The following is an 11,688-nucleotide window of genomic DNA, read 5'->3' as shown; positions in this document are numbered from 1 at the left end:
GTAACCCGTCTTTTTAAAAATACCAGATGCGAAATGATACGTGTGATGACATTATGAAAAGTTTATCATTACGACTGAGCAATATATCGGAATATCCGTTAATATTTTGACAGTTAAGATGATGGATGTTATGTTGCCGACAGTGGGGGTAATGATGGACGACGACGACGATGATGATGATGATGATGATGATGATGATGATGATGATGATGATGATGATGATGATGATGATGATGATGATGATGATGATTAAAATGATATCTCTTACAAGGTAAACAAACATACTCAATAACTGGCAAGTGCGGTGTATGGACCGGCCTTATCACTATATCTTTTTTCGGATGGGTTCTTGCCAGGTAAGGGAGATAACATGTAGATTAACGGTACAATATATATAAATTCATGCATTGTCTCTCCTCTAAAAAGGATGAACGATAAGGACGAGAACTGTATGCCTTATTAGTAAGTCATAACATGTTTTTCAAAAAAAAAAAAAAATTAGTTTTTAAAAAAGCACAAACAAACCCGAAAACATCTTTTAACAATTGTCGGATTTACATATAAGCCATACAAGCTATAGGTTAGGACGCTACTTTATTGGAGGTTCCTATAATGGTTGTCTAAGTAAGCAATTGTTATAATATTCGTTCGGTGATCAAGTCTTGGGAGCAAATGGTATCAGCCCATGAATCATAAAGGTTTTCACATGCATGGGATCCATTGACATTCGAGGCTCGAAAAGTGCTTGGGAACTCTCACCAATAACAATACAGTTACAGATGAAACAACATTTCGTGTTTTAATAGGGACATAAGATGAAACAAAAATCTCTCAATAGGGAATGAGATTAGCGGAAGAGTAGCGTCCCTTGATTGGACGTCACCGGAGGAAAAGTTATTAGAGAGAGAACGTCATGTTGGTTGTGTGCATGCGTCTCTCGTCCTCGCTTCCGGTGAAAGCGGCATGAAACACTTCACCGAAAGCGAGGACGAGAGAGACGCATGCGCAAAACCATATTGACGTTCTCTCTGTAAGGTGATGTCAAATCAAGGGACGCTACTCTTCCGCTAATCTCATTCCCTATATCGGATGTTACAAACCTTACCCTAAAATATGAAGAACATTATCTTATCTTATTGAAGGCGAAACAAAAGAGATAGTAGTTGATTTAATTTTAAATAGTTATCCAAAACCACCATATTATATTTGTCCACCTTTATACATTCGAGGGATTTAATTATTAATATACAAAGGTAAATAGTATCCAAAGTCATGGTACATCACAATTATTCGAAATCAAATATTATGTTGGTGAGTTATTTATCAATGTCATTCATCTCTTCATAGTTCCCTTTGGTTTATGAAATATTATAAGCGAAAATGGCAATGCTTAAACGTTTTGTCTGGCACGGCACATCTCATAATATGTCAAATTACAGCATCTGCACGCACAGACAAGTTAGCGACATGTCTTCGAAATGTAATGTACATGCAGAGGCCAATATTGCCCAAGGTCGACAGGATGATCTGTTTTTAAAGGTTTTAATAATTATTGCACGTAATTGAGTGATTGGTTGGTGTAAATTCATGTTTGCACATTGAAAGTGGTAATTATTAGTCACGTCACGTTCAACGTCAGTGTGATGAATGTTCCCGCTCAAGCCTTTTAGCATTGAACGACTTTTTAAATATAGAGCTTAAGTAGTATCAGTGCGGTACTATCATGGAAAAAAAAAAAAGAGAGAGAGAGAGAGAGAGAGAGAGAGAGAGAGAGAGAGAAAGAGAGAGAGAGAGAGAGAGAGAGAGAGAGAGAGAGAGAGAGAGAGAGAGAGAGAGAGAGAGAGAGAGAGAGGACAAGATGGGAAGTGAAAGAGAAATTTCAAAAGACCGTTAACGGATTAAAAAAATCGGCCGCATTCCATGGTAGAAAATCGTTTTATATCCGTATAAGGAGAGAGAGAGAGAGAGAGAGAGAGAGAGAGAGAGAGAGAGAGAGAGAGTGTGTGTGTGTGTGACAGAGAGAGAAAGTGAAAGAGAGAGAGAGAGAGAGAGAGAGAGAGAGAGAGAGAGAGAGAGAGAGAGAGAGAGAGAGAGATTTAAAGAGAAAAACTCCATTTACAGATCGAAAGTAAGAGAATATTATTTTTTGTTGCCTGTGTACACAATTACACCACAATCAATATTACGCGTAGCATAAACAATCTTCTCTTCTTCTAGGTTCCATGCCTGGTCCAGGCTTCGGATACTGCATGAATTATCTCTCTCCATTCCTCCCTGTCTCTTGCTTTTTCAAACAGCTCTTGGATTGTTAGGTTGGTGAAGCCCTTCAGTTGGTCTATGAGTGTTTTTCTTGTCTCCCCCGGGCGCGTTTACCAGGTATTTTTCCACAACTTGCCAGGTATTCATTCTTATCTTTCCTTACTATGTGTCCGAAAAAGGATAGTTGTCGATCCACTATTAAGGGCATTAGTTTCCTTTGTTGGTATGTTTGTTTTAGCACTTCTTCGTTCGTTTTGTGTGCGGTATACGATATTCTCTGCATCCTTCTCAAGCACCACATTTCAAAAGCTTCAATGTTCTTTTGTGTTTCTGCATTTGTAGTCCAGCTTTCGCATCCGTAGAACAAGATTGGCCACACGTAGCACTTCAAGACTCGGAATCTAATCCCGAACGACATCTGTTTGTTTTTCAAAATGTTTCCCAGGTCCATGAAGGCTTGTTTGGCTTGAGTTATTCTTGCTCGTATGTCTCGGTTACATCTTCCATCTGTTGTCACTATTGAACCTAGGTATTTAAAACTTTCTACGTTGGTAAGTTGCTCGCCGTGAATCGTTATATTGCAGGTGTTGTTGTTTTCGGGGTTTTTCTGTATTACCATGCATTCTGTTTTGGTGATATTCACTTCCATTCCCTTGGCTTCACTATCTACTACCACTTTGTCAACAATCTTTTGAAGTTGGATTTCTGATGTTGCAATGAGTACCGTATCGTCTGCGTATCTTATATTATTTATGTTGTGACCTCCTACTTTTATTCCCTCCATATTATTATGCCCCTCATGATTGTTTCTTGGTATAGATTAAACAGATCTGGTGAGGCAACACACCCTTGACGGACTCCTTTCTTAATAGGAATGGAATTTCCTGTAGAGTTTCCGATTTTGATAGATGCCTGCTGGGTGTAGTATAATGTTTGCATGAGTCTGAGGTCTTTCTCATCAGCGCCAATGGAGTGCAGTTGTTTTAGTATTTCTTCGTGGCGTACTCTATCAAAGCTTTTTGTAGTCGACAAAACAGAGGTATAGTGGGGTCTGAACCTGTATAGCTCTTTCACTTAAAACACGGAGGAGGTATATTGCGTTCCTTGTCCCTCTGTCAGGTTGGAATCCATATTGTTCTTCTGCGATTTCGGGGTTAATCTTATTCCTTAGCCTGTTGATAATTATACGCAACAATATTTTGTTGATGTGACTTATTAAACTTATAGTTCTAAAATTTTCGCATCTGACTGCACCTGCTTTCTTTGGTATTGCTATGAAAATAGAGTTACAGAGATCTTCTGGAATTTTCCCAGTATTGTATATATTGTTGAATAATATGTGAAGTTCATCAATTGCTAGATCTCCTAGGCTTTTTAATACCTCTGCAGATATTTCATCAGGGCCTGTTGCTTTACCATCCTTCATTCGTTCCATGGCATGTTCAATTTCACTTTTGGTGATGTTTGGTCCGCTTAATGGACTTAAACACCTGGTTTCAACAACACCCAAGAAGAACCTGGACATGGCAATCACCAGGGGACAGAGCAAGGAACCAGATAGACTTTATAGCAGTATCATCAAGATTCAGAAATGGCATATTAAATTGCAAAACCTACCCAGGCGCCGATGTAGACAGTGACCATGTCCCAGTTGTTTGTACAGTAAGGATAAAGTTTAAAGCTATTCAGAGAACAGCTGGTAGAATAAAGAGGGATTACAGGTTATGCAAAGATAATGGCATACAAACAAAAATGAGAGAAGAATTTGAAAATGCACTCATGATACAAAGCCAAAGTGAACCTGATAACGAAAAATGTGAAAAACAATTTGATATATTCCAAAAGTGTGTCAAAGCAACTACAGAAAAGCATTTACCAATAGCTCAAACAAACAGCAAAAAGGAATGGATGACAAATGAAATTCTAAACCTATTTGAAGAAAGACGAAAATGCAACAGAGGGTCTGAAGAATACCAAACATTGAACAACCACATTAAATCCAAATGCATCGAGGCACACGAGAACTATCTAGACTGGAAATGCTGCGAAATCGAAAGAGAATACAAACCCAACCCCCAACAAGCTCACCAAAGAATAAAAGAACTATCAGGGAAAAGGAAAAGCAAAGCAGCAGGAAGTTGTATCCAAAACAAACAAGGGGAACTGCTATTCGAAGAACAACATATAGAAAGCCGATGGGTAGAATACATAGGCGAACTGTACAATGATCCAAATAGAAATGAACCAACACTGAAATTCAAAGAACCATTAAGCATAAACAATACAGCAGCTCAAATCGAGTGCAGTTATATGCTATAGTGGTATGACACTCGCCTTCGAGTCTAGCTCTGAGTGGCGCATAGTTGAGTCCTTGGGAAAGAGTCTTTACTCACATTACCGTACTCGGATGTAAAATGAGTTAATTAAATTATATTTTAACAGCGTTATCGCTGTCTTAAAAATTGTAACATCGTCTCGCAGGCACCATGGCTTCTCCTACATGTTAAGTGTTGCTGTTGGCTAGGGACAATTTGTAAAGCACTTTGAGCAGGTCTAGTGGATAAATGTTGTATAAAGGCTAAGGTTTAAATAAAATGTCAAGCAATGCAATAGTGAACCGAGGTGCAAGGCAGGGAAATAATATCCGACCAGACTCCTTTATGGATTTTTTGGGTCTGTTTCGCTGCAATTAAGGACCCATGCATACTTGACAAATCAAAACGCAAGAGCAAGGGTTAAAAGCTTAAAAACTCCCACTAAATTATTGAGGGATCGGTCTTAATTGCTAGTTATTTAACTCTTAACGATTTCGAACTTCCTTGGATGGAGTGCTAAACTTAAAATATAATATATACAGTAAAAGGTTTGCAAATCAGAATGGACACCTTGTTTGGTTTTAATTGGTTAGTCGAAATATGTAGTTTTTTTGTTTGCTTTTTTCTGTAAAATTTATTGATAATAAATGAAAATAAAAGCAACTTCCTTCCCCATATAGTCAAAAATGTGAAACCTGAGTTATGTTTTTATGACATTGTGGATAGTGGTTATAATTTCTTAAGATAGCAAAGATTAAAATTTTCAATTACTTGTAACTTAAAAATGTTATAAACATGTCTGGTCATTAACAGACTGTTTTGGTATTAGCTAGTGACCTTTTGGAGGGTTATGCAAATAAGTGCACGTGGGTGTAGTGATAATGACACGTCTTACTACACCTTCTAAAGCTATTATTATTTTATTATTATTATGATTATTATTATTTTATTATTATTATTATTATTATTATTATTATTATTATTATTATTATTATTATTATTATTATTATTATTATGATTATTATTATTACTATTATTATTATTATTATTATTATTATTATTATTATTATTATTATTATTATTATTATTATTATTATATATTATTATATTATTATTATTATTATTATTATTATTATTATTATTATTATTATTATTATTATTATTATTATTATTATTATATTATTATTATTATTATTATTATTATTATTATTATTATTATTATTATTATTATTATTATTATTATTATTATTATTATTATTATTATTATTTACATTATAGTATGCCTGTGGCTTTTATTTGGATTTTTTAAAAAATTCTTACATTATGCAGAACATATATTATATTCAATGGTTACCATCGCGTGGATTGTTGGGGTTTTTGTTTTCAAGTTTTTATTTATCAACAATGAATTTGCTCACATTTCCTATTTACAGCATAGGCCCCTGTCCAGGAAGTTTTTCTCATTTGGAATTCATACATAATTCCACAGAGATAGGCTATAAGACGAGAAATAATAGCTCTATTACTTCACTCCATTACCCTTGGCTGATGCTTTTATTGGGCTGGTGAAATAAGCTCCCCCGCGTTAAGAAACCTAGTCATGGGCCTATTATCGCTGCCACGACAGTGAGGGACGTGTTCTGTGTTGTTATAGGGAAATATTTCATATCTGTCATCCACTTGTGAACAATTGATGAGAATAATTCTCTGAAGTAGGGTGAAAACTCTTTACTCTCATGCTAAGCAAAATAATAGGTATATTATATTGGGGTTAATAACCCGCTGCCTCTTCAGGTATATGTTTATTTCGCGAATACGCTATTTTTCATTTAATATTTTTTATTTTTTTTAATAATTGGAATTTTTCTATTTGGTTTATTGTTTTGATATTGGGGGGGGGGGGGTATACATGATTTGCTTTCGTTGTTGTTATTTTTTTCTTACGTCTTGTTTTTTATTCTTGATTGAAATAAAATTTGATCTCATCCTAAGGGTTAAATACATTATATTGAAGAGCAAAGATACGTTTGTGTACTGAAATAATTAGGAATTACAAATTTAAATATTATAACATTTGAACGTTCTAAACAGTTTTAAAATGTTTGTGCGCAAAAAAATAAATAAATTAGTATATAGGATATTTAAAATTATGTTATATAAATATGAATATCCTAATCTTTTATTTCACAAACGTATCGAAATTACTACTATTGACTCTCCAGGCTAAAAACTACACACCGAAACATCTCAGTCTCCGATCGTCTCCGTTAAGCTCTTTGACTCACTCACAAAGACACACACTCACACACACACACACACACACACTCTCTCTCTCTCGCTCTCTCTCTCTCTCTCTCTCACTCTCTCTCCTTTTACGGATACAAAACAATTTTCTCTCATCGAATTCTTTATTCCGTTAACTGTCTTTTCAAATCTCTCTCTCTCTCTCTCTCTCTCTCTCTCTCTCTCTCTCTCTCTCTCTCTCTCTCTCTCTCTCTCTCTCTCTCTCTCTTTCGCTCGCGCGCGCATAGGCTCTCCGTCCATCTCACCCACTCCCTTTCAAAACCTCTCTCTCCCTCTTTTATTTATTAGTTATTACACGAAAAAACCCAGCAGTTAGCTACCGTAAACGGTTAACAATGTATTTAAATTTATAGAACGCACATTGTATTCTCATGGTTATTTCCCTTGGATAAGTATAACTATATAGGGAGATATAAAAGTTCTAAAAACGCCCATATGATAAATTGCCAGAGTGGTTCTATAGCAAATATATGGGCCTTAGCTACCTGCATGCCAATTTTCATGCTTTCAATCCAAATTTGCACGATTTTAGCCCAATTCCCCCTACGATTCCGTTATTTTGCCCAGATAAAATTATCTCGCCTATCTGTTTGAACACAACAAAGGCTGATTCCACTTTGTCCTGACGTTTCTATTTCAGAATAGATCATACTTCCTACACCATCAGGAGAGACGTGGTCTTGTCTTGCCCTTTTGTGTTCACTTACCCATTACATAAATTTTATATTTGACCCCAACTAATTTCATCCAATAACAATGGTCAGTTGCTTCGTGCCGGGCAGATTAAGAGATGGAAGGAGTCCAATCATCCCCTTTCCATGTTTGTATGTTTGCACACGTGTGTGTGTGTGTGTTCGTGTGCTTTAGTGCACGCGGCACTATCCTTTGACTTTTTAACATGACAGCATACTCAAGCTATCTCCACTCGGGCCCATTCTTATGTAGGGTGACTAGATTTAGTCCTTTACAAGTCTTTTAAGCCTGGGCTAAACTTAACATAATTGGTTCTAATATTATGTGTTTACTAGTTAGGCTTTAGCTTATAACCGGGAGTGGTAAGGATACTGACTGAACATGTTATTTTTGTCAGCATTTATACTTGTCTAATGTAAAAGATTTAATTAGCACCAAAAAAGGATCCACTATGAATTTTGTTTCGTTTTGTTTTATATTTGAACTTTAACCTTACTTAATCTACCGCATGACATAATAAATCAAGACACATGATCATGCCACTGGTTTCGGTACTATTGACTTGTCAACAAACGCACAAAATGAACCAACCCCCCACAACTTCCACCAAAATAACAAAACAAACAAACAAAATATCAACTTAGGAAATTAAGGAGCAGGCACCGGTGTAAGATAAAGAACTGAACAATAAATGTCTTCGTCCTCGTCCTCCCCGTTTTCAATGTATGTGTTGTTTGATGCAAGCGAGGGTTCGCTGCGTTTAGAATATAGGTATTAAGATGTCCCAACTATCGAGAGCCTCTGTCATGCAATGGTAGCACGTCTGACCGGTAATCAGAAGGTCTGAGGTTCGATCCCCAGTTGAGGTAAACTGATTTTTTGGGATGGTTTATTTCTTGTAATTTTCTTTCTTGCTTTGTCTGGCACCTTTCACGCACACTTGCTCAGATCTTTATAAAAAAACCCAAAAGCAACCACAAACAAAACATATAGTGTGTTTCATATGAATCATGCAATTTCCCATTATTTCAGTCAGTTGCAAAACCAGCATTTTACTTTTTTATCGTTTTCTTTTCCTTCGAAGCGAACCACTAGATATCTGGGGTGAAATATTCATTCGCAATTCGCGAGCCCAAAGAGATTCTTTTTTTTTTTGGAGTATCTATTTACAAAATGTGTAGTTTGAATATCTTTAATTTTATAACAGTTTTTAAAGCAAGTGTCACTATCAACAGGACAGTTTTTGCCTTTGTCATCCCTAAACCACGAATTTGGCTGCCGTTTTACAGGCATGAAGGTATCCAGATCACTCATACGGTATTAAATGATGTACTACTCATCAATCAAGTGGTCAGAACTTAGTCCTAATTTGTGGTTTTAATCTAAAACATTTTTGGTCAGCTCAGATAAGAAGCATTTTTTTCAACACCTTGAATAAAGTCACTAAGTGTTGGTCCGATTTCATTAAAAAACCGTTCCAGTAGACATCTCTCATTCCTGTTATTCTCTACATCCGAAACGGCCTATGTTACTATAAATACATTATCCGACTAAACACGGATTATGGTTTAGTCATGCCTTGCAAAATACATATAAAAAGAGAAATAAAATGTGTCAACCAAATAATGCTTTCCTGTTGATGTACATAAAGCCGTTAATTGAATGATTCAAGATGATTTGTTGACAGCATTCTTTAGCAAGGTGCTTGTATTTATAGTTTGGAACAATCGTTACTAAAAAGTAGACTCTAACTTATTGTCACAGCTGATAAAACGTTAAATTGAAATAACTGTTAAAAACTGATATGGATAAAATCATGGTTCTCCAAAATGTCTTACTGTTGTTCATGGTATGTATTATATTTAATTGTAACAACCTAACGTGTTCTTATTTACAGGTCTGATAACCCAAATAGTTACGTTTTTGTAATGAACTCAAACTACTGCCCATTACAGCAATCTTAAATCAAGCCCAAAAATGCCTTTGGTTATCCGACTTGCATATATGTGCGCGTCGTAACAATCTTATTATTCTCTGTTCCTATTAATGTCAATGTTGCTGCTCGAAGCTCGAAGAAATAAATAATAATGTGAAATTGAATGTAAGCTTCAATTTAATTACAAAAACAGATCAAATGAACGTTTCGGGTTTCCTCTTTATCAACAAAACAGGATGAATGAAACACCACAGATGGATGAGATGATGTGGTAGTGGCGTAGTTAAGATGAATCATTATTCATGGTCTTTCATTCATCCTGTTTTGTTGATAAGGGGGAAACCCGAAACGTTCATTTGATCTGTTTTTGTAATTAAATTGAAGCTTACATTCAATTCCACATTATTATTTATCTGTTCCTATTAAAATACGGATCATATAAATAGGGATATCTTATCGATTGATGATGTGGTGCACAAACAAATATTTTATAAGGTTAGATTCCATTCAATTTTACCATTAGGTATTCTTAACTTTGTTAGATATAAAAATAAGATGTTATACTCGGAATACGATTTTTAACCGAAATAATAGGCAACTCAAAGGAAGACCTTGTAGACTGGGTCTTTCGCCTCTGAGAGACTTTAATAGCCACATACACGAATGTAGCTACCGAGACTGCAATGAAGCCGGTAGACAACTCCACTCATGGATGGACTGCAACTATCTATCTACACCTAATGTACGATCCTACAACCACAAGGGTACCTTCAGGGGTACCATACCGCCATAAGAAAGAGGATACTCCTGGTCAATAGATTTAGTTTTTTTTTTTCACGTTAACTGCCAAACATATCAGGCAGGCTTATGTGTGAGAGTTTAACAATATTTTGATTTGTTTAGATGGTTCGGCTCATTTTTTATGTGAAACCCTTAATTTTCTGTACCTACATAAAAAGAGTTAATCTTGAATTCGCCGATTATTGAAAGATGACGAATGTGTGTGTGTGTGTGTGTGTGTGTTTGTGTGTGTGTGTGTGTGTGTGTTTTCTATATTGCCCACAAATTTCCCTTAATAATGGCCTGCTAAATATACAGAACAATTTTTTGAAATTGTCACCAATAAATAGTTCATCAGAAATTCTGATTTAAAAAATCAAGAAACAAAATCCAATATGGCCGCCGTGGAGACTCATTATTTTCTGGAATGTGTTAATATTGTTGACTTATTATGTGCTCATTTCGAATCACTTCGAACCAAAAAAAAAAAATAAAATAAAAAAAAAAATAAAAAAATTCCCAAGACTAGGAAAAAACAATATTTAGGATTTTTTTGTTTTATTATTTTTTTTGCTGGGTAAACACCCCCCCCCCCCCCCTCCTTTATTTTAAATTTTTTTAAAAAAGGTTATAAATGCCAGAAGACAGGAAAGAAGAATTAAGTGACGTCATAATAATTATATTTCGTACTGTTTATTTGTAAAACTTTGCTTCACAATTTACCTTAGAATAAGCAGTTATGTCCGATTTAATTGTTAAGAAATGAACATTATATACAAATGCGGGCCATGATTCTCCGAAAGAATCATGAACAAGATGAGAGAGAAACCCGAGAAATAATAAGTAAACATAAAACAGTACTAAATTTATTCGTGCTGAAGAAGTAAGCATGCTTTCATTCGTTTTAGATGAAAATAATGGACATCTTGGAGGCCATCTTTGATCTGTCATAATAAAAAATATTGTAGTGCATAACTGATGTTTAGTTACCAGTTTTTTAAATTAGAATGATTCACACATGCTGAAAGTAAATGACTCATGCTTTATTTTTCAGATGCTGTACTTTTTTCAGATGGAAACTAGTCACTGCGAGAGAATGGCTGTAAATATACATGGTTGTTCTTTGACATTAGAACAATTGAGAAAGGCTGCATCCATCCAAAGACCGTTAAGGCGTCACTTTGTTGAACACTTTGAAAGAACTGTTGAATATGGTACTCATGGGAAGCATACGTTTTTTAAAACCTATCAAAATACAACCGATTCATGTGCTCTCGGTCCTATAAATCCTAATAAACACGATGTAGAACGTGATTTGCCCATGATATGCATGATAAATCCAAGCGCAAATGATGAGAAGGTGAAACATCGCAAATGCAGCTGTATTTATGTTCACAAGAT

Source organism: Berghia stephanieae, chromosome 2, assembly GCF_034508935.2.
Source record: "Berghia stephanieae isolate SIO BIC M18660-M18661 chromosome 2, UCSD_Bste_1.3, whole genome shotgun sequence".
In the NCBI taxonomy this organism is placed as follows: domain Eukaryota; kingdom Metazoa; phylum Mollusca; class Gastropoda; order Nudibranchia; family Aeolidiidae; genus Berghia; species Berghia stephanieae.
The sequence above is the reverse complement of the archived record's forward strand: the minus strand, read 5'-3'. Positions refer to the sequence as shown.